At 31.2% G+C, this 25,648-nt stretch overlaps 1 pseudogene; it reads right to left on the bottom strand.

The window, feature by feature from the left end:
- Positions 1 to 24,494, bottom strand: part of LOC124081561 (ubiquitin carboxyl-terminal hydrolase 15-like) — a 50,896-nt pseudogene extending 26,402 nt beyond the window's left edge.
- Between the last annotated feature and the right edge of the window lie 1,154 nt (positions 24,495 to 25,648).

Raw genomic sequence — 25,648 nt, 5'->3', positions numbered from 1 at the left:
AACACTTTAGCAGTCATTGTGGATATCCTCAGAGAGGTGAAAAATTTGAGTCATCTAACATGCACATTCTCAGCTGGGGAACAAAGTGATCCTCTCCCCTTTTTGTTTTAGCTCTCATACTATATAAACAAATGTCTTTTTGTAGTTGATTTAGTGCTATTTTTTTTCAAACTTCTGTGCTGTCTTCTGGTTATTTCAGTGTTTAAAGAGCCCCCCATACATAGTGCTGAAGTGTTGGCTAGAAGGAGGCTGTGATGTACCTTTTGGAGAAAACATAGTTAGATAAGCTTCCTTCAGACATAAGTTACAGTGCTGTTGGCTATGAATTCAATGCTAATGAATCAACAACACATATTAAACAAGTTTTTTATTTCCTTTTTTTCTTTTTAGTTCCAGTGATTGAACCCAGTGGCGCTCAACCACTGTGAACATCCCTAGTCCTTTTTATATTTTATTTAGAGACAGGGTCTTGCTGAATTGCTTAGGGCCTAAATTGCTGAGGCTGGCTTTGAATTCACAATCCTCCTGCCTCAGCCTCCTGAGCCATAGGAATTACAGGTATGCACCACCACACATGGTAAATAAGGGTCTTTAAACTAAAATACACATAAAACAAAATGACACACTGATTGGTTGGTGAAAATGTGAAAATGTTACAACTAGAAGGTTTGATAGAATCAAAACCTATATTTTCCTTAGTAGCAACAGTTTAGTATGGTTATTCAGTGTTTGCAATAAATTTAAGGAATATAACTATTGTGAATAATGAAAATGTATATATACAAAATAGGAACATATATTTTGTTCTGCATTCCAGTATACATTCAATGAAGCTTGCTTATTTATTTTTTTTAGAATTTAACCTTTATTTTATTCACTTTTTTTTAAAATGTGGTGCTGAGGATTGAACCCAGTCTTACCTATGCTAGGCAAGCACTCTATTCCTGAGCTACAATCCCAGTCATCAATGAAGCTTATTTAGGCCAAAACAGAACAGAACATGGACTCCTTAAAAAAATATATAGATGAAAAACAAACAAAACCCCCCAAAATGTGTATTGATCATTATGGGTCCTATATTTATTTGTTACTAATTGCCATTTCACTGTTTGTCAAAGGAGTTTTCAGCACTCTTAATTTTTAGCTCTTGGTTTTCCTATTGCCTCTTCCTGTAAATGTTTGTCAGGCAGACAATAAAAGACAAGTTTTTATTCTGGCTATTATTATCATACAGATAATCATACATCTAAAAGAATTTTGAAAATAACTACTCTCTAAAATAGAGAAATGTTGACATGAGAAAAGAACAAGGAGAACATATAATAAAATATTGTACAAAAAATTGGGAAACACTGAAGACTTAAAAAATCTAGTAACATATTGCTTTGGGTCCACTGGGGAAAAAACTACAAATCTTTTAGTTTCTGTGTGTAAAAAGAGGAAGAATCTCACAAAGATAACAATAATATTTATGTTCAATTTTCCTAGTTTTGTAATACTATTTTTTGATTGGACTACAAAGAAATGTAATAATATAAATCATAATATGAGGGGCTGGCGTTGTGGCTCAGTGGTAAAGCCCTCGCCTAGCATGCACAAGGCACTGAGTTTGATCCTCAGCACCACATAAAAATAAAATAAAGATACTGTGTCCACCTAAAACTAAAAAAAAAATAAAAAAAATAAATCATAATATGAAAGAAGTCAAATATCAAGAGCCTGCATTTTTACATAAAATTTAAAGAGGAAAAAAAATCTAACAAAACTAATTGGAATGAGGGTTGTGTTGAGATGGTTTGTCTAGACTAGTCTGTCCAAATGTAGGGGTACATGATTTGTTAGTCGCTTCTTACTTTTTAGGAAGTAGTATACGGTTACTTAGTACATGTCCTACATGAATACCATTTAAGTTGATTGTAAAAATTATGGCTTATTATAATTGCTTATTCTTCAAAAATACATACTTTCTCATCCTACTCCTATTACAATTAATTAGGAAAACTTTTTAACACATAAAGCCAAATTTTAATTTAATTCTTGTTTGAATGAAAAATCATTTGTAATTTTATTGACTCTAAAAAGCAATCTATTCACAAATTTGAATAAACTTTGACTTTAAGAATTACATTGGAAGCACATTCATATTTAGTGACTGTTTTGCAGACTAGTTTTAATTTTTCAAACTCTCAATGACTATTGAAATACTCTTGAGTTTCTTAGACTTTAATGAAATGTTCAAATTTATTTTTTTAAGGTTGTATAATATGAAATAGTCATGTAGATTTTTCAGAGATGTATTCTAAAATAACTATGCAAATAAATGCTCACTGCTATTTCTCTGTAGTAATTCTATCATACCAGTGTTTTTCTCAGTCTTTTTAAATTATTCCCCACTCCTAAATCCTTTTTAGACTTTCTGAAAACTAATCACCCACTCCGTCATCTGAAATTTTATACCACAGATGATCTATCCATCCATCCATCCAATCATCCATCCATCCATACTGTACTCCTTTGAAGGGCTTGTAAATCATTGTGATAGCTACTATTTTTCATCCTTCTCTTCTAGGAACTAGTTTTTGCCCTCTTGGGGATGATATCACTCTTGTTAAGAATGTATTTATCATACTAACCTTAAATGCTCTTGGGGTGACGTAGCTAAACTTTCCAGACCACATTTGCTTGATCAGTTCAGCATATGATTTAGCTATTTCGCCTCTCATTCCTAAGGGATTGTCAAAATTCAGTTCTTCTTGATACTTATCATTGAGGAAATACTCAGTAAGTGGAGGTGTGTTGCTCAAACACTGCAAAGAATAAAATATATTTTCAAGTAAAAGTAACCATACACACACTTTTTTAAAAACATGCTAAAATTAAAGGGAAACAAATTGTTTGCCACAGCAATCAGAAAAAAATAAGATGGTCTCTGGCACTAAGAAGTTACTGTTCAAATAAACACTGAAATGATGCACTCAACTATTCATTTCCCAAATTTCAAATAAATTATTTATAATAAATGAAATGTTAATATTTGTTGCTGTGAAATCTGCATTAATTTTAAACACAGCAAACTACCTGTTAACTGGGAGAGAAGCTCAGAGTTTTCTTTCCTTCTTTTACTTGATTGGTAGAAATTATGGATTGTCTACTCATCCCAGGAACCTATAAATTAGCCTGAGTAGGTAAAAACTAAGATAGAGTGCAAGCAAGAAATTAACTTAAAAAAGAGGTTTAGCTGGCTCTCTGTATCTGTAGATTCAACCAACATAGATAGAAAAATACTTGGGGAAAAAATTGTGTCTACAATGAATATAGAGACTATTTTCTTTTCAGTATTCCCTAAACATTACAATATAGCAGAAATTTATACAGCATTTATATCAGGAATTTATGTAATCTAGAGATAATTTAAGACATATGAAAGGATGTGCATGGGTTATACGCAAATAATACATCATTTTATATCAAGGACTTGAGCATTCATGGATTTGGGTACCAATTACCATTGATACTGAGGGATGACTAAATTTACTGCTTCCACTATTAGTTACTTATCATTAAAGAGCAGCCTTTAAGCCTTCCATCTGGCCAACTACCTTTATAAGGAATAGTATAAACTAGCTGAAACTGAGAAAATAAATTTCAGTTATGTAGACTCTGGGTAAGTGTATTCTCACTTTTTTCAGTTCTTGTTTTAATACAATCCAGTTTTCTTCTATGGCAAAATAAAAACTATTGAGTAATTTAATTCTTCAACTCTCTTCCATTCTAAATAAAACAATATATGTTCTTTAAAAATAGATGAAAATTCAGTTTCCACAATATTTTATTTCAAGATGGAATAATTTTAAGCTGATGATACCATATAATTTGATTTTAATATAAATATTACTACTTAATTAATGAGATGCCTAAAAAATGCAGTGTCTGCTATAGACATATAGCCATATAGGTAATTAGTTTTTTTTTTCCTTTTTCCCCTGCTGCAGGGAAAATATTTGTCTTGGAGTCAAATGACAAATTGCTACATAAGGAGCTAGTTGCTTGCATGTAAAATAGTAAAGGCCCAGTTTGATGAGAACCTGGATTTACATTCATGGAAATTCAGTGTAAAACATTTAGTGTAAAACATTTTATTTTCAAAGTTTTTCAAAGAGTGCTTGCTATTAAATTAAATATACTTAGGGTGAAAGATTCAGTCTGCTGGGTTTTTTGATAACTCAGATGTTGTGAATTATAACTATCTTTTTGAGCTAAAACTGTAAAATAAACTTATTCAACTTATACTCAGGTCTTTCAAGTAAATTATGGAGCTTAATTTTGTGGTTTCAATTATAAATCAATTTATGTTTACTCAAGTAATCATAGTATCTATTTAGGAATTTTCTATATAATAAGAATAATATTGTCTAAATTAGTAGTCTAGCCCCTAATCTCAAGGCAAAAGGGAGAACTATTTATAGTGCCATGAAATTTGTATTATCAGATTTTTATACAGTTAAAAATATCTAGGATGGGCTATACAGTTTAAGATCATTTACATATCACTTTCAGTGTAAAAATTTTTATTTATATTAGCAAGAGGAAGAGAGAAGTAGGCTACAGTGTAGGAGGCAACTAAGGGAAAGGATATTATCCTTTCTCATTTCTTTTTTATCTCAACACCTCTCCTTATCTCATACTCCTCTGGAGTTTAATTTTCTCTTCCTTTTTATTATATATCCTCTTTTAATTATAAACCCAAATTCAGTATAAAACTTTTAGTGTAAAACATTTTGGGAGAGGGAGGTCCAGGCAATCTAGAATACAGCTATAAAGAGCATAAATGCCATCTTATATCACCGAATTAGCACAGATAGGATCAATGTTAAAAGACAATTAAGTGAAGGGAGATTGAATAGCAATTTCCAACAATTATCAATTAGTTTCAAGTCTTTATATTTGATCAGCTCAGAGTTATGATAAGAATATAACATATTCCACTACCATCTATTAATGCAATCATAACAACATAATTTACGTTTTACCAAATATCTCAAAGAACCAATTGTGTAAATATAAATAATTCCTGAGTTATTTTTACTTAATTATTCACATATATCCTTATCTTGCAAAGATAAAAAGTTATTTTAGCTTTCATATATCATCAAGGGTGATTTGTTTTAATAATTTTGTTTATTTTTTTATGTGGTGCTGAGGATCGAACCCAGCACCTCACGTGTGCAAGGCAAGTGCTCTACCACTGAGCTACAACCTCAGCCCAAGGATGATCTTTTACCAAGTTACTTCCTTGCTACAAATTGTTTAATGGCTTTCCTTGATTTCAGATTAGAATACCAAATCCTTAAATGGGTCTGTTGCCCACCTATGTACCCTCAATCTTTTGCCAATATCTTTTCTGTTCCACTTTATTGAGCCTTATTTTAGTTTACTTGTGGTTCCTTGACCTCTAAGCATCCTAAGTTTGCAACTTTAGCTATCTGAAAATGTACCTTTTTTTGCCTTACTTCATGTTTACCAATCCATCAAGATTCTGATATTGTGTCTGGGAAGCCTTCGTAATACTTGTTTCTTCCTGTATGTTTCCGCACTGATTTTATAATAAACTATAGCTTTAATTTTTAGTTTGTCTGTCTTGTCAAATGATCTGACAAGGAAAGACAAACAAAATGGTCTGACAAATGGTCTGCCTCCAGGAAAGCAGGTACCAAAATAACTTTTATATTTACACCTCTAGCACTGAGCACTACTTCATTTGGCCCTTAGAATGTGTATAGTAAATATGTGCTTAATAAAAATGTTTTGGCCTATTTTTACTAATGCATTTATTTTCTCAGATTTACTCTTTTCTTTTAATGTTAGGTTCAGTTGCTCAATAATTTATTTTCAAATAAAATATTACTAGATGCAGCAAAAATATGTTTACTTGTAATGAGTAATCTCAAAAAGAATCTCCAAGTACTTGAATATGAAACCAAAAGAAGGGCAATGCATGTTAAAAACATCCACTCTTTATTTGATCTTTAGTTAATCTATGATCTGTTTTGCAATGAACTTCTGTATTTGGACTTTTTAGACTAGCATTTATTTTCTCAGTGACACATGTTAGTTTGAAACTGATTATGATTCACTGTTAACACACTATTTAAGAAACACAAATTATTTTTTTATTTTTTAGTTGTAGGTGGACACAATACTGTATTTTATTTTTATGTGGTGCTAAGTATCGAACCCAGTGCCTCACGTGTGCTAGGTGAGTGCTCTACCATGGAGCCACAACCCCAGCCAAAAATAATTTTAATGAGAAGTAATTATACAAATTATCTATGAAGATACCATAACTAGTATCTACGTTTTAGCTATTTAGTCCTAAATGGGCCAAAACAAGCCTCTTATTTCTGGAATTTAATGTTTTAAGAAACTCTCAAGCTACAATTCTCTAACAATTTGCAAAAACACACATAAATATGGAAATTCAATAGTCAGTATAAATATATATATATACATACATACATACTAACACATAATTATTTATTTAAAAACTAAGGTGATGTCAGGCTTTCCTCCCTCATTTTGAAAATACCACTAAATGAGGAATAAATTCTTGAAATAGCATAAGATGAAGTTAAAATATTAAAAGTTTCATTATAATTTTTGGTACAAATTTCAAGCCATAATTGGAAAAAAGATCAAACAACTAAAATATTTACATGCCCTGGGTGATGTTCTACTAGTATTCAGTACCACCATTCTGGAAGAAGAAAGTCAGTTTCTTAAAATATTTTTATAATATAATTTGATTTGTAATACTTCATGTAACTCATTATTCAATTCTTTTTATGCAAGCTATCTTGAAAAGATGAAAATCTTTGACTACTGCAAGAAAACTGTACAATTGGACTGGCTGCCATAAAACACAGTGCTTTACAGAATAGTAATTTCTATACAGTTCAATAATAAAAACCATAATCAGAGTTAAGCTTTTCTACTATACAAGTATCATTTTCTATTAGATGAGACTGTCCTAAAACAATTTCCTTTCTTAAAGACACATATTTTAAAAGTCCTTTGTATGCAGGACATTTTCCTTTTAGTTTGTAAGATACTTTAAATAATATGATATAAAAGTCATCTAACATGTGTTGTGTCTATGTGAATATCTCTCTTATTCTCAATGCTTCTTGGACTGTAAAATAACAAAACTCACCCTTTCTTAACAACACAATTGTTCTTAGCAAAAACTGAGAATATGTATAAATATGTCATAAAAAATAAATATATAAACAGTATGATTTAGTTTGTGGATACACTGTAAGTATGCTATGTTTGTAAATACTTCCGAGTTTTAAACATGTCTACTAGTCTCATGTTATTTGGAGCTATGTCTCTTGTTAATTTACTGAAGTCAACTCTCTGACAAAGATGAATGTCAAAATCTCAGTGCTTTGGGAGAACTAAATCTTGTACTTCAACTCTAATAAAATGAGTTTTACCTATAAAGCAATGTGACTGATCATAAAATGCTTTTATGTTTAAGCCATATTTTGTTTCTATCATTATTTGTGCCTAGAGTTGGTCTTAAAATTTCAACTCATTTTGTCAAACAGCATGTTATAATTAAAGCAGTAACCAGACAGAATAAAAAGGTTCTGTACCTACATTCCAACTCAATGCAAAAGTTAAAAAGTAAAAAATTTCTATTAATGAATAGGTACTATTAACCAGGTAAAGTATTTTTAATGCAAGTTTATTGTGTACAAAACTGGCAAGAGCACTTGCAGATTTAGAGATTAAAAAACGAAATTTCATGTTTAGTAGATGGTAGGCTTTTGGAATTTACTAATTTAGCATTTGTGATAGAATGACTAAAGGTAAGGTTCAGGAAATAAGCTACTATGAATGAAAGGCTGTTGATCTACGTAGAATGGTAAGAATGGTTGGTGTATGCGCAAGCTAATCATTTAGTGAGAAGAGACTGCTACGTATCTGTTCTTTGAAGTGGCTATGGGGTTCTTCTCTACATGCATTTTATAATATATATGTATTTCACATTATAAATTTCAATTTTAAGATTATCCTTGTATTTGAATTATGAATCTTAAGATATATGCCTTAGCTTAATGTATTAAGACTGCACCTTCACATGTATTCAGTCCTCTCCTTAGAAATTTCTTCCCCTGTAAGAAATTCACACTTAAAATTCTTTAAATTTACTTTAGCATCTTCTCAAAGTTACAAGTTCCTCAGCACCTCAAAAAACAAAAAACCAGCAACCAAACAAACAAAAACTAATATTCCATCATCAGGGCTAAAACTATACCACCTTCAACTTACTTATACGGCAGAGTCCATGTCTTATAATTTACACCTCAGAATTTAGCACAGTACCTGACATATAGCTCAATTAAAGTGTGTGAGTAAATGAAAACTTGTACAGTAGAGAGACTAAGAAACATTCCTCAAGTAAGAAAGCAATGGGAAAACAACAGACTAAAAAGGACATCTAAATTGACCCATTATAACTCTACACCAAAATTCTATAAGTTCAAAAATAACTATAGTCCAAATAATACCTGAGAGATTTCCCTAGTAGAAGAAAATAACTACTGTATATACCCCATATGTGTGTGTGTGTGTGTGTGTGTGTATATATATATATATATATATATATACATATATATACATATATATAAAACTATAAGATAACTCTCTATAAGTAAAAGATAAGTAAAAAATATATATTTTGAAATGCAGTTTTTTTTTCTTTTCCCTAAAATCTTCACCCTGGAACTAGACATGAAAATTCTAAAGAGAATTCTCTTAAATAATCAGATGTCTCATAAAAAGACATTCTGCTGCTATGGTTCAAATGTATACACACCTTCATCCACTGCAACCCTGAAGAACTATGTTAAAAAATAATAAACATTCAAATTGTTCATAAAGTATTAATTCTTCATAAAAACTATCTAGTTACAAACTTCCTTCCTTAACCCAACATCCTAAAACTTTAATATATATGGGAAATATAATTTTCTTTCATTGTTTAATTGCTTTGAAGATGCAAAGCATCTTACATATTTTCTTCACATACACATGCACAAATCTTACTGTTCTTACTTTTTGAAAGTAAAAGACTTAGTCTTTTACTACATATGTTCTGATCACTAAGATTGATATTTCTAAAAAAATATAAGTAACAAGTAAGAGTCTCAATTTTGTATTTCACTAGAAACTTCAATGTAGGTTTTGTTGTTGTTGTTGTTGTTTTAAACTGATGAAGACAAAGTCCTACTATATAACCAAATCTCAAGTCTGTAATCAACATATTTTAGGAAATGAATAATTAATAGCCATCCCATAACTTGTAACGAACTGGAATTTCCCCAGTACCTGGAAAATAGCCAAAGTAATCCCCTTCAAAAAGAGAAAGTTGTCTTTTGTAATGCTGAATATGAACCACTCCCTTTCTGTTCAGGTGCGCCAGAAGCCCAATTCTCAAGTGATCATGTATGCTCACTATTTAGTAAACCGGTAACTAGAACAGGAAAGAAAACAAACTTAATTTTTGATTACCTAAAGTTTTTGAGTTGTGCAACTCATTCTGTAACTGATAAAAATGTAATGCCACTCACAACCCTTTAAAAAATAGCTACACCTTCAAACTGACCAAACATAAAAATAAAAACCGAATCTAAAATAAGGGATTCATTCTTATTTTTATGACTTAAAAAATAAAAACTAAAGTAATTCACAGTAAATGTCATTTTAGAATACCCTCAAATATGTTTTTCCACCCTGAATTTTAAGGTTAGACGGATAAAGAATTTTTAAATTTGCCTGTTGTTTTCCAATTTGTCATGAGAACAGTATCAGTATTTTGAAAAGGTACTGCCATAATTTAAAAGCATTCTATTAATATTGGGATACTGGCATTAGTTTTGTAAAATTCAAAAAAACAATCAAACCAAAACAAACCAAAACAAAACAGTGGATGATACTAGAAAGTCTGATGTAAGATTTCACAATGGAACTAAAATATAGGCCTGTGCCATCATCAAATAGATTAAAAAATAAGCTTTCTGGTAATTTAATGATCTTATTTTTTGTTATTTTTTTTCTAGAAAAGTCAAATCTCATATGAGATTTGAGATTAATTCGGAAGATCTCCAAATATTTTGTGAGAGTAAACAAAATTATAGCTCTATCTTGATTTACATTTCTATTCTTTGAGCTTTTTAAAAAGATGGATATAATTTTCCTCTTATCTATTTTTAAAAACTTTTGCTGTGTTTTCTTCTCTATATAACTGGTAAAATCAAGAACTACATACTCTAGATGCTGTTCTATCATTTTTATTTAATTACTCATTCCCTAGGTTTAACAACATGAATAAAATTAAAAGTCCCACTGTTTCCCCTTCCTTCAAATTCTATGATATATCTTCTTTATATGTTACTTGAATTCAATGAAGAATTATTATCAAAGTTCTGGGAAATACGAAAAATGAAGGGATACACTTTGTTGGTTAGCAAAGAAATGTCAATCCTTTCCCCCTCATCTATAGGATTGAGGAAAACTAATTCTAAGTTTGTCAAAAAGATTACCTTGTAATCCTGTAACTATAGATGTCCCTGTTAAAAACGTCATGATTATGTAAAGATCACTGATTTTCATATTGAAAGCTGAAAGAAATTGGATAGAAGATCCTTTGTGATAAAGATAAATTTGAAAGTTTTGGCTATAAATTATTATTATACCAACAAAGCTATAAGCTTCAGGTAAGGTGTATTTAAATCACGCTTTAGACCACTAGACTATGACAGCAATTCTGATTTTTAAACTATTTTTTTTACTTTTTAGCAACAGACTATGAGAGATTTTATGTTAAGGTATTCACTTTATGGAAAGCATGCTAAAACCAAATGGTTCTATAATAACATTACGAAACAATGTTAAGTTACATCTATATTTAAAAACTAAAGTTTATAAATAATTTTAATATTTTAGAAACCATCTCTTAGCCCATTAATAATTCAAAACAGGCTCACAATGAAATAAATGCCAATATTAACTTTTTGGCAGGCAAGATAGAAGTTTTAAGGGAAAAAGATTCTTTATGTGTCCATACATACAGTCACATGCACACACACATGCGCACGTGCACACACACGTACGTAATATTGGTATTCAATCCCTTGCAGATAATATTCAATAAAATATGTTTTCAAGTAACTGAATATTAAGAATTATATGATTTATTAATCTTTAATTTTCTTGCAAGGGCATATAAGAAGGGGCAGCAGAATTTTTTTAAGTTTTACTGACTTATTACACTCTAAATAACCAAGCCATATATTTCTTTGTCATTTCATTACACTAGGCCCATAACTGATAATAATTAAGCTGAAGTGAAATAGAAATTTAAACATCATATGATAGCATGAACTACGAAGATGTCTATTTTCATAATCTAAAAACTTCAAATTTACCTAATCACTCAACAAGTATTTATTAAGAAAAGATCATTATTTCAAAAGCCTCTGAAAGCATATAAAATATGTTCTAAAAGGATTTTCTCATATGATTCACTGTAAAATTATTCAAGGAACTATTTTTATTGCAGTGCTGGTATGACCTGTCAAATTATGACTAACATGGTGACCCAATCCAAGTATTATCAGATTTCTTGGACTCTCTATGTTGGTATTTTTTTCAGTTGCAAGAAGTTTCAGTTTTTAGTTGTTTATTACATACTTTAATTCTTTTTTAAATGATTGAGTTCTTTTGGAGTTTAGGCAGCTCTAAAAATATCATAAATCTGGTACAGGTTGAATTCCAAACATTTCTGGTAATAATTTTTCTAATTAGTGTTTCTCAAAACATTTGTGTTGGAAGGACTAATTTTTTTTTTAATTACTTAATCAAAGATTGGTACTTTTGTGTACAAACCAGTAGGAAAATAAAACTAAAAAACAATATACAAAAGCCAAGTCTGATTTTTATTATTAGATTTAATAGCTATAAAATTGCTCTATCAGATTGCTATAGAAAAATTTTAACCATTTTCAATTTCTATAGTTATTTCATTTGATCAACACTGGGAAATCCACAGGCAAATCATGAGAAACAATGTCCTAATATACATCAGGCATTATACTAAATATAGGGGATATAAAAGAAAACCAAAGACAGCTTTTGCTTTCATGATTCTGTGTAATGGATATTTTGCCTAGGAGGAAGGGATAGAAGAAAAGGGGGAAGTATATGAAAGACAACTAAGGAAGAGGTAATAATATGTGCAAAGAGTTTTGAAACTTAATGAGTTCTAAGAATTGAAAGCAATTTTGGGTAAAAAAAGTAATCAGGATCTGGTATGAATTTTATCCTTCAGAGGATGGTAAACAAACTTTAAATATATTATAATCATATTTTCTTTTCAAAACAATGTATTTGGAAGCAGTGTACTAAATGGGCTGGAAGAGGAGAAATAATGCAACAGGAATGACTTGGCATATATTTTTATAGTTCACCTTAAAAATGCTGAGTATTGGAATAATGTCCTGTTGGAGGAAACAATGGATATAACTGCTATTTAAGAGTGAAAAGAACTTTGGATAAATCTCATGTTTTAACGTGGGTTACTGGGTAGACAATTGTAGTTACAAGAGTAAGTATAAGAAATAAAGAGGACTGGGACTAGTCTTAGTAAACATGTTGAGTTATTTGTAGGTTATATCTGTATCAATGTCCATTTAAAAGATTCATACTGGAGGGAAACTGAGGAGGGAGAATTATGGATGAGACAGCTTCAGGATTTGCCAGTGTAAAAATGGACGTCATATTCTCAAAGGTAAAGGGGCTACAGAAAACCTAGCAAACAAGGAGGTCAAGAGTGACCTTTTCAAAATTTCTATGGAGTGGTATAATATCACAATGACAACATGAGTTGATATTTATATACTGTTTACTATGCATCAAGCACTTCTTAAACAATTAAATTTTCACTTTACCGATGAAGAAACTAGGAAATTTCTTATTCGATGTCATACAATTTGCCAATGACAGAGCTAAGATTTGAATCCAAGCAGTCTGATTTCAAATCCATGCTTTTACCTATCCTGCTAGGCACTTGATAGATTTAAATAAGATGTGGATTGAAGAAAAATAAGAAAGCACAGACTATTCTTCACAAGGTCATGGATCCCCCTTGCACCCCTCCTCATTTATTAAAAAAGACATGTATATAAGCTGAAAGGAGCAGTAAAAACGTGGATTTAAAGGAACAAAGAATGAACAACAACGGAACAAGTTTTGGGGAAGGTAATGGAGCTTCCAGAAAGACAGTGATATAAATGTGGCAACAGAAATTTTTTGTGCAATACTCAATATACTGTATACTATTAAGCATAAGAGGAATCTCAAAGTATTTTTTAAACTTAATTACTAGTAATATTTTTGTCAGAAATTTATTTTAAAAAGATTGATTTCTCCTGGTAAAGCATATTATACTTTAAAAAGCCCTAGGCATTATTCATAATGCATCAATTATATATCAAATCTAGTATGCAAGTGAGGCAGTATTGTCTGGTATATACCAAACCTGGTAAGCGAAGCATTATGAATAAGCATTACATATAGCTCAAAATATTTTAGGTACACCTCTTTTTAGAGCTTGCATACATGAAAAAGCATCAACAGTTAACATGTAGGAAATTTAAGTATGTATTTATTGAATGTATGAACAATGTTTTTACTTTGATAAAACAGATTTCTTATGTATAGATTTCTATGGTGAAAACATATGTAGAAACATACATAAGCTATAACGATATAGTTTGTATTTCTGGTAATTCTCTGCTATTTTATGATCAGATGAATAAAATATAAGTCATAATGGATAGTTACATACTCCACCAAATAAAATTAAAACTCAATTCAAATGTCACTTTGGTGAAGCCTCACTTATTTCCGAATGGCTCTCTTTGCTTCCATAACATTTTGCTACTCATGCTATCATATCTTGTTTGTTTTTATGTCTATTTCATTCACTAGTTTATGAACTTCTAAAGGATGGCCACTCTCTTTTTATCATTGTCTAAAACAATGTTGGGTACATAGTAGAGATTCAGTGGATATTTGTTGGGTCAGCTAAATATATAAAACAAGAATATTAGTTGATTTAAGAGCAATCCTTTTCCCCTTTTCTCTGTCCAACCCTAGATGAACTCAGTTGTCTATTTTATGCACCATGTAAACAGTGCTGGAGAAAATCTTAAGCGAATAAATCTGTATCATTCTAAACTGATATTTCCCAAACTCAAATGAGATCTCAATATTGTTGAGCAATCTTCCCCTTTCAATTCTTAGCTGATGATCTGGTCTCATATTTTGGAGATAATGGAAGTCACTGCAGAATCTAGAAATGACATCCATAATCTTTCTTTTCTCCTACTTCAGCATTCAATGTCTTCTCTCGGTTAAAATGTTGCATTACAGGGCTTAGTTCTAGAACCTCTATTTCACAGACCTCCTCGTTTAGATACATTCATTTCCATGATTTCAAATACCACCTATAATAACATATTTCTTTTTTTCCAGCCTAGGCTCTGATCTATATTCCATACAAGAATATTCACCTACTTCTGATCTAGCTACTTAGATGGTTCATAGGCGACACAAAACAGACATGCCAAAAATCAATTCATATCTTCTCCCCACCCTGAATCTAGTCCTCCTACCATGTCTCCTTTCCCACTACCCTGATTTTGCTAAATGGTTATATCCATCATCATGACGTATAAGACAGAAACTAGAAACTTCACCTTCCATTAATTTTTTTTTTTAATGCCAAGTGTTATTCCAGGTAATGAAGCTATAGTAGTAACTAACACAAAATCCCTGTACCCACGGAGCTTTTGTGTGTGTGTGTGTGTGTGTGTGTGTGTGTGTGTGTTGGGAGTAGAGGGAGACAGAAAGAAAAAAGACAAATATAAGAAAAGCATGTCAGTAGGTGATGAGTGCTGAATGGAATGTGGAAAGGGCAGTTACCCGTTTTTCTTTCTTTCTTTCTTTTTTTTTTTTTTTTGATAGGGTGAATGGAGAAGAATCTGACTGGTAATAAATATCTAACAAAAATAAGAAAGTAAAGCTATAATAAATATTTAGAGAAATACCATCACAGGTATAGGAAATTGCAAGATCAGAGACCTTGAGGCAGGAATATTTTTGGCATGTAGAAGAAGCTAGTAAAGATAGAATGAAGTGAGCTTGGTGGAAAATAATAGAATATAAGACACATCAGGGGCCAGATCCTATAAGGCCTTCCACTATTTTAAGGCTTCCGCTTTTAGTGTTGTCAGCAATAACAACAGAAAAGGATCTCTCTGGCTGTTCTTTTAAGGGACAAACTACAGGAATTAAAAGTAAAAGCAAATAAAACAAAACAAAAATCCCCCAAACAACCCAGCTAAGATAACTGCAGTAATCTAGGTAAGATAATGGTACCCTGAAATATTCAATACCCTTATAATGCATTAAAATCTAAATTCTCCTTGTGTGCTCTGGCTTTGGCTTAATATCTTCAAATTTAATTTGTCCTATTCTCCTTTTGTCATTTTATACGTTACTCAAACTGGCCCTTCCTAGAGCATTTTTTATATCATTTTTAATTCTCACCTGCCAAATTTACCTATTCCTTGGTCATAGCTCAGATGAACCCCAGGGGTACTTAACTACTGAGCCATATCCCCAGCCCACCTTTTTTTTTCAGTTGTAGTTGGACACAATACCTTTATATTGTTTATTTATTTATTTTTTATTTGGTGCTGAGGATTAAACCCAGCACCTCGCACGTGCTAGGTGAGCGCTCTACCGCTGAGCCACAACCCACCCCAGCCCTCCCCATCCCTTTTTACTTTTTATTTTGAGATAGGGCCTTGCTAAGTTGTTCAGGCTGGCTTTGAACTTGCAAGTCTCCTGTTTCAGTGTCCCAAGTTGCTGGCATTATAGGTGTGTGCCACTATGCCCAACTCAAATGTTACTTCAGCTGAGTAAGATGCCCAGTGTAAATTAGGTGTTTTCTGGGCTCTTGTCATTCACTCACAGCATTCCATTGTTTCCTCTTCTTGATGCCTAATGCAATTATGATTAATTTAATGCTCATCTCTCCTGCTAGACTGTAAACTCTGTGGAAATAGAAACTGCTTTGTTCATGATGTTGTAATTTGTGCTCAGAGTGAAAAAGACACTTAGTAGGGCCTCAAGAAATATTTGCTGAGTAAATGAACAACATCATAAGTGTATCTTAGTGGAAAAATTATTTAGCTTGATTACCTACAATATTCCAAATATAATATTCTCAATAATTTCTAGTTTTGAAAACCAACTTATTCAAGAAGGAAAAATACCTACCAGTGATGTTCAGAAGAATGAAACAATTTCAAAAAGGAATACTTGAACTATTTTGAACATTATTACCATTAAATAAATAAGTGTTTGTATAACTTCTTAAGGGAATTGATGAGCTGTAACCAAACAATAACGCTATTTTATGGGAGTATCATGAAATATAGAGACCATTCTCTTGGCATAAATATAAAAACTTTTTTGGGGGGTGGTTTTAAAAATTATTTGGTGGTCCTAGGTATTGAACCCAGGGTCTCATGTAAGTCAGGCAAACACTATTCTATTGGGTTTAATCCTCACCTCAAAAGCTTTTTTTTTTTTTTGGTGGCAGAGGGTGGCCAGGGATTGAACTCAGGGGTCGTTAATCACTGAGCCACAACCCCAGCCCTATTTTGTATTTTATTTAGAGACAGGGTCTCACTGAGTTGCTTAGTGCCTCACCCTTGCTGAGACTGGCTTTGAATTTGCAATCTTCCTGCCTCAGCCTCCAGAGCCACTGGGATTATAGGTGTGTGCCACCATGCCCGGCCTCAAAAGCATTTTTAACAAGTGCTGGGGATATAACTTAGCAGTAGAGCACTTGCCTACCATGCACAAGGCTCTGGGTTCAATTCCTAGCACAACAAAAACAACTAAAAAACTTATTTTTAATGGTTGTATAACAATGTGAATATACTAAACTATACATTTAAAATGGTTCAAATGGTAATTTTTTTGTATATTTTACCACCATAAAATAAAATGTATTTAAAGCAGTTCTTAACAGTTGATTAGCATAATTTGAAAAAAATACATTATCTCAGAATGTTCTGAATAACAACTCAATTTCAATTTATTAAGTTATCTTAGTAACTGGAAAGTCACTTGAACATTCCTTGCTTCAATTTCTTTATTAGTGAAATAGGCATGCTTAGGCCCTAAATCACAGACCTCTGAAAAGAGAAAGTTGAAAAACTAAAAATGATATGAAAAACAGCTTGTACTATGCAAAAAAGGATACTGCTGTTATCAGAGACTACAACTTCAACACTGGGCTACATGTTTTAATAAGGGTATTATAGCTAGTAATTTAGATATTACCATTTACAATGGTTTCAGCAACCATTAACCCTTTCCTGTCCCAAATAGTTTTGTTTATAAATCACTGTAAAAAAAGTGATTAATAAAAATATTTTGCAATGTTTCTTAACTAACAGAATACTAAACTTAAAAAACCATTTACTATGAAAGTGACAATGACACCTAGAAAGTTGATCATGTTAAAAAAAGCATAATCATAAAACTATTTCTACTTATAAACTAAAACAGAAAGATGATCTCAAGATCAACTGTCTTAAAAGAAACAAAATTCAGGAGAAAAGAGCCTTTAATAAGCACAGTTTTGACTGGCTACAATTTAAAAGTATACTTTTAAAAGAAATAGGCAATGGACATCAAAACAAGCTCCAAGAGAGATCTGGCATAACTTTCATTCTTTCAAGAATAGTTCAGTCCAATCTCCTAAATTTTCTAGTGACCATTCAATCATACCAATTTATAATTTAGAATATAAAACCGAAACACTTTAGAATCTTCCAATCAAAAAAGTGCTGAATGATATTAATATACTTTTAGTAAATGAGGATGTATTATTTTAATTAAGAAAATGAGCTGTGTGATTTAAGTAACAGAAGTAAAACTGGAACCAGTTTTCCTTTCTTTTCTTGTGGTGGGGAGGTAAATACTGAGCTCTCACTATACATCACTGACTGACATTTCTTGGGTTTTTCCTTATGTTTTACTAAAATAATAATTATCACAATCAATACAAGATGTGTATTGTAAGATGTGATCACTATAATACTATCTAATAAGTATATACTCATCTCTTGATATTTATGGATATCAAAATTGCAGATGCTAAAGTCTCATAAAATGGTGCTGTATTTGCATATAACCTATGCACATTCTCTTATATATTCTAAATCATGTCTAGATTACTTATAATACTTAATATAACATAAATGCCATATAAATAGTTGTTATACTATATTTAGGGAATAGTGAAAGGAAAAAAAGTCTATATAAGTTAGGTATAGATGTGTTAAAATTTTTTTTTTCTATTTGCAGTTGATTGAATCCAGGGAAGGCCAGCTATATTATTATTTGGTGTTGGCTTTTCTTTTTTTTTTTTAGCCAGAGTAATATAAAACCATTTTGTATGTTAGAAGCGGATGCAATTATTTATAAATCCTTAAAACAACTTATTTCTCTGTGATCTACACTCATGTCATTTTCCTGTCATAGAATGAGGGACAGAAAAAATACTTAAAAGTCTGTATTAACTGAAAAATAAAAGCATTAGTCCTAGAGAGATCTACTTATTAAATGAGAAGGTGAAGAGCAGATGAATCTGATTTCCTTCCCCCATTTAAGAAAGGCACGTTTTCATGAGAAGAAATCCCTAATAACCAAGTTACGTAACTACAAAGGCATTCTTTTAGAGTTACCATTTCTCTCCCAGTTGTAAATATTAAATTCCTACAGATCTATACTATACAAATTCTTTCCTAAAATAATCTGCCTGAGAATACAGGTCCTCCTTCATCACCCACTTCTTTCTTTCTAAATGGAAGGGATACTTCTTTGGTGTCCATGTTGAGAAAGCGAATGGCTCTAATGCAAGATTGTCCCTCCACTTTTTTTTTTTTTTTGGCTTTTTTAAAAATGGAAAGAAGACTTGATTTTTCATCTGATAGATGACTGAATAGATTTTTTAATATATCTGTGCGTGTGTATATACACACAGAGACACTTTTTGGTTTTGTTTTTGGTAGCGCTGGGGAAAGAACTCAGGGATTGGTGCATGTAGGCAAGTGCTTTACCAGTATATTCTTAGCCTCATTAACATTTTTTAAAATGATAGTTTGCTATGCAAGATTTGGCACATAACTTGGAAGAAATTCAAACAATATCCTGGATTAGACTAAACACTTGGCCTGGAAAGAAATAGTTTGAAGTTGTAGTTAGCCACATTCTCAGTTTATCAAAAGAAATTATTCTCTAGAAGATCCTTAACTTAAAAAAAAAAAAAAACTGTCATATAACTCAGGGGGCAAAGTTTTTTTTTTTGATGGAAACTATATATATGTATTTTAACATAAGGTTGCTAATTTGTGTAAGTAGACTTCTGAGAATTTGTGTTCCAATAAATGCAAAAAGAAGTTCTCAAGGTAAGAGTAGGGTAGTGTTATATTTAATCATATTCAAGCTATGAAGTAGTATAACATAGAAATGACAGTTGTAGTAAGGACTTTTTAAGTTTTACTATGTAATAAAGACCTAGTGTTGTTTTTTTTTTTTTAAGAATGCTATTTCTGTGTAGTATTACTCATTTTCTTAAATTTAAGTGTTTCAAAGAACTTCAAATTTTCTACTTAACATTCTCTAAACTTAATAAATTTTTTTCTAACTCAACAAATCACAGAAAAAAAGATAACTTTTAAAATGCTTGGAATCTCGATTCATTTTCTATTTTATGACAAGAATAATAAACAAGTCCTGATTAGTTTCACTTTTCTCAATGACTTCCTACAATCTATTTAAGGGGCCCTGTCAAGTAAAGAGTTTTAAAACAATCATCTTACGCTGTGCTGCTTTCCAGTGGAAAAGACCATATCATTCCCTTGCTTCAAATCCATCTGAAGAGCTGCTTCTTCCAGGAAGCCAATCATGAGCCTCCTAGGTAGGCCTTGACAATGAAAAAGACAAGGGTTGGAGTGCTCCTGAATCTACCGAACTAACGCTAATTCAAATTACCTCCAAAAATGCAAACTGTAAAACTGGACATTTTTTAGATGAAGTAATAGATTTGGGGCACTAGAAAACTATTTTTTAAATATATTATTTGTACCTGCAGGACATGGTGGTAACTACTCAAGAGGCTGAGTTCTGGGATAACCGGAACTGAAGAATTTTGAATTTTGATACTTTATTATATTCTTTGTCTATCAGTTTGCCTATGGAAACCTAAACTATCACAGCTCAGAAATGGAGCAGATGATAAATAACCATGAATGCAGCAACACTAAGTGGGAAAAAAAAGTACATCAAATTCCTTTTTCTCATTCACAAGGTCTAGTCAAAATGGAATAAGAGATTATTAAGAAAGGAAAACAAATGTTGGGGCCATGGAAGACAGAATATTTAAGGAGTCATTCTGGTTAACTCTTTTAATTAAAAAAAAAAAGACTAACACAAAAATAGTATCAACCTAATCACTATTCTATGAGTTTTATATTTAATAACTCACTTAAACACTTGCAAAACTCCTAAAATATGGATACTATTATTTTCTTATCATTTGAAGACAAAAATGAGTTGGGGAATAACTTGTCTAGGGCAACACAGTTAATAAGCAGGACATCCATGTTTTCAATCCCGGTATATAACTCCTTAGGACTGCTCTAACTTGTAATTTTTTTATGTGGTTTTTCTGTTCATTTTTTAAAGCTAGACTTTGGTTTTCAAACTGTCCCTCAGAGTCCTAGGATTCCATGAGAATGTTTCTGGGGCCGTTAAATTAAGGAAAATAAAGATAAGCAGATGGGCTTCTGGGAACTCCACCCAACCAAAGCAATTTCACTACTACCACTGCTTAAATATTGGGGATACAATTAAACTTTAAGTTAAAGAAAGGTTTTGATGCTATAAAGCAAAAAGTTTAAAAGTCACAATGTCTAGATAATAACGTTCATAAAGGTCAGGATACAAGTCCAAAAATATTTCACATATTTGATGTTAAATAAATGTTAATTTAATAAACTGAAACTACATGGCAATACGTTATCCACTAAAAAAAGTTAATATTCATACCATTATTACATCAGAGAAATACTGAGTACTGATATAATTAAATAATAACAATTATGTTACATGACATTTAGCTTAGTTTTCAGTCATGGGTGACTAAACGATTTCACTATCTCAAAGCTACTAATGGACTAAGCATCACTCATTCTCAAACACATACAAAATTGGTATGCTATTCACACATACCATTTTTTGTAGATATATCAGACCAGCTGATGTACTAAAGTGACAACTCACACTTTTTAGGTTCACTGAATTATTTTAAGTGGTTATATTAAAATACACTATCAGTAGAAATGTTATTTTATACTATTTTTAGAAGCTCATGAATGTATTCAATTTTAAAGAAATTACAAGAAAACTTGGAAAAAGCATAATTGAGTAACAGTATTTGAAAACAATTATTGATAAAATCTATTTTATTAGTTATCTCTTAGTCTTCTCATCTATGGACCTATGAACATGGATGTTTGTGAAGCAGAGGAATATCATTATTTTGTATTTCCTTTTACAATGAATTTTCAGCTTGAGAGCTGATGTCTAAATCAATTTAAAACCATAGCGTTTTAAAGAAAACAAAACTAAAGTCCTAGCTTTCCTAATTCTCAATTTGTATTAAAAGTCAAAAGCAGCAAAACAAAAGTCACTTTTTTCTTCTCTGACTTGTCTGCAGAATTTTATTTTAGAGAAAGTACAGTTTCCAAAATATACAGACATGAAATAATATCCACTGCTTAAAATAATGAGTGCTTAAGTTTTCATAAAAAATCTTTATGATTACTATCATAAAAATTACAAACATCACTTTTGTGTCTATGTCTCAATTAAAATGGAAGATAGGATGGTGAAAAATATTGACAGGGTAAGTGGTAGATCTGCAAATTTATTGTAATAAAATAGCTTTGAACAGAAGCAAAAATGAATAAAATGAAGTTTCTTACACCTTAAACACAGCATATAAGAAAGCTATTCAAATGCTAAATCTAGCTCACTTGCTTGGTTAGATGATTTAATTTTAATACCCATTTTGAAAAACTGCAGTTAATCATATGGAAATTAACTAAACAGACTATGTTAAAGGCACAGGAAACTAGAGAGCATTATTGCCTTATAAGGAATTTAATTTGAAGGTTGGCCAGAGCCTCCCATGAATGATTAGCTTGAACACTCTGGTTCTCTTCTGATAGACTCAAATTTCTATTGTCTATGTTGTAAAAATATTTTCTTAATCTTAATGAAAAAGCACTGAGATCGATTTTCTATACCAGATTATCAAAACAAAACATCAAGCTAATATCAAGCCTCAGGAGTCAAAGTAATTTTGCTATTGTGAGAGTAAAGAGTTACATAAAAATTACATGACTTTGGGACCCTAAAAGAAGGTTTTCTGGTACTGGTGCAACCACATTTTGTATAAAGTATTTTCCAGAGATTATATGAAAGGATTTTTATGGCCACAGAGGGTAGTCCAAACACAAACCAAATTATAATAAGCCTGTTCTGTCCCTTTTTCTGAAAGTTTAGTACTCAGTTGCTGGGAGCCATTAGCCAAGTAGGTATGACAATTTCCTTGCCAGCGTACCCCATGTTGCAGTGACATTGAATCTACAAGCTGTGTGGTGGCTCGTGATTGTGTGCCCAGCCAGACTGCGGCATTTGTGCCCAGCCAGACTGTGGCACTCAGTATTTTACTTTTGTTATCTAAAGAGCTATCAGGATAATAATAATTTTAGCTTTATGGTCTTCTCAGATGAGTTCCCCCTTCTTAACTTCCAGAAAAAACAAACAAAAAAACTTATTTTGTTTAGCTAGAACAGGAATACTAGAAAAATAATTTTAAATAAACTAATTCACATTAAGGAATGAACAGTATTACTCATTCAAAGAAGATTTAAAGAAGAGTTTATTAATCTATATTATATCCACTTAAACAGATATGCTATTTTGTGAGTGGCTCAATTCTATACAATGAAATCAGAAATTTACTAATTAGGTCTCCCCCTTCTCCCAAGTTTCTAAAAGGTCACTCCTGGCCTACAGTTACCCCAGTTAAATTTTAATTTTCCAAGAATGCTATAAAGACAATGGTTAATTTAGGAGACAACTGGATTAATGACAATGTACAAAATAATTCACTTAAAGATATGTTATAATGTCATCAATTCTTGATCTACATGTTATCTACATATTTGAAGGTTGATTCCTATGCAGAGGAGATTCAATATTAAAATGTGAGTAGAATAAAATATTCAGACTTAAAACTAAAAATTCAGAATTCACCAAAAAGATTTACAAGAAAAGGTTAAAATTCAAATATCAAGAATAGTCAGTTTACCATTATCCTAGGCTTTTTTAAACATAGAATTTTATCTGTAAAAGGGGAATGGAATAACTATCCCTAATTTTACACACAGTGACAGTGATATTAAAATACATCTTTTATTACTTTAGAATCAAAGTACAAATTTAACAAATTAAGTCAGAAGGGGGTATAGAATAGAAAGAAAAGGGAAGAGACATGAAAATGGGGTGGGGTGGGGATAAAGGCAGTAATTTCATACATCCCCAAATTAAAAGATATTGAAGGCAAAGTGATTTGTTAAAATATGTATAGAAAAGGTCCAGAAAAATTTCCCATTTTAAAAATTTCCCATTAAGGTTAAGGGCAGGGACAGGAGGTGACAAGGGAAAAAAAAAAAAAGCATTAGACTTCTACTGAAGAGAGAGATCTCACTAGTTTACTTTTTTCCTTAGAGAGCCTAAGCTTTCTGTTAAGAACCACATTTTTGCATGAAGTACTATTTAATCTACTCTACAAAATGGTCATCAATCATATGCTACCTAATTGAGGAACAATAAAATAATATTCTACCACTAGTAGTATAATGAATGAGTCAATGTGTGTACATAAATTCCCCAAATACATCTAATACTCATGTTCTGATATAAAAAACCTATCTATTATTTTTATATCAATAAATTCCATGAGACATGAGTTTCACATTGTTTGACAAGACCTACCTGAATAGCTGAGTTCATGAAACATGTATTTCCCAAGTTACTTAGGCCACAAAGGCCCGGCTGTTCATTGTTTCTTCCAGGTTCTGAATAATCATAGTTCTTATAAGCAGTATATGATGGGAGACAATAATTTGCGTTTTTCACACTGGAAGAAAGAAAAAAATTTAAAATGCAGCCAATTACATTACAATATAGTTGTAATGAACAGAATACTTCATTTTATTTTTGAGATGGTTAATCATTACATTTCTTTTAAGAAACACAATTCAGGTACTTTTAAAGACATGATTCTCAAATCAATTAACCCCTCTAAATTAATGTACTCTTTATCCAATCAACAAAAGTACTGCAATCAAATACCACACCAACCAATATAAACCACTATTATATCTTTCTACCATTGATTAACAGGACCAGCATCACAGCTTGCTCCATTCTTCATTGCGCCATCAAATTTAAAACATTCAGATTTTAAACACCACCTGCAGCAATAAATCATCTCATTTATGTTCCTTTTGCATCCTTTTGCATCCAGTAGAGTGAGAACAGTAGAAATAGGAAGAGTTGTGCTTTAGTTACAGGTGAGAGCAGAGATTTCCAAGGCCACTGTGACATCACTGTTCTGATGCACTGAAGATTCTATTTATAAATTCTATGCTAGACCAGCAAAATCTAGTATTCAAATGCAGAAAAAAGTCTAGGTGATCAGGAATGCAAAAAGTGATTCTAAGCAAGTACATTCCTATATTATTTACCTTGCGTTTTTCTTAGCTTGGTAGAATAATACAGGTTATTTAACTAGATAAATATTAACTCAGAATAATTTGTACTCTCAGTGTAATAAATGTTAATCTTAAAAAAGCTATTATCTAAAATTTAGAAAAATCAGGATAATTTTTGAAAGAATTAAGAAGTCCATATATAAGTTAAATGGTTCCTTTTTTCTACATGTAATAAAAAATAAATTTTGTGGAAAAGAATGAATTCTCCCTTAATTTTTAATAGCCTACCTATTTATAAAATATTTATGATGGATAGTTTGGACATAATTCAGAAAAGCATACTTTCAATCATTCCTTTTTACTCATTAGAACAAACCTGAATGAGAATCAAGGTCATGTGCTAAAAGCAAATAATGATGTAAATAAAATACAGTTTACAAATAAATGTGATGAATCAGTAACTCCACTTATCTCCTCTGGCTATAATTTATTCCTGGTATTATTTTAAAACAATATAATTTTTTATAATTTAAAATAATTCATTTTATTATTTTATACACTATACTATCCCTAGATTATTATAATTTAAGTGAACTATACTATTGCATATTTAACAAAGGCTTTAGTAAATGTAAACATACCCC

This window comes from Marmota monax, unplaced genomic scaffold, assembly GCF_021218885.2.
Source record: "Marmota monax isolate L192 unplaced genomic scaffold, Marmota_monax_Labrador192_F-V1.1 WCK01_AAM20220418_F8-fsc01495, whole genome shotgun sequence".
Lineage (NCBI taxonomy): Eukaryota > Metazoa > Chordata > Mammalia > Rodentia > Sciuridae > Marmota > Marmota monax.
The sequence above is the reverse complement of the archived record's forward strand: the minus strand, read 5'-3'. Positions and strand labels throughout refer to the sequence as shown.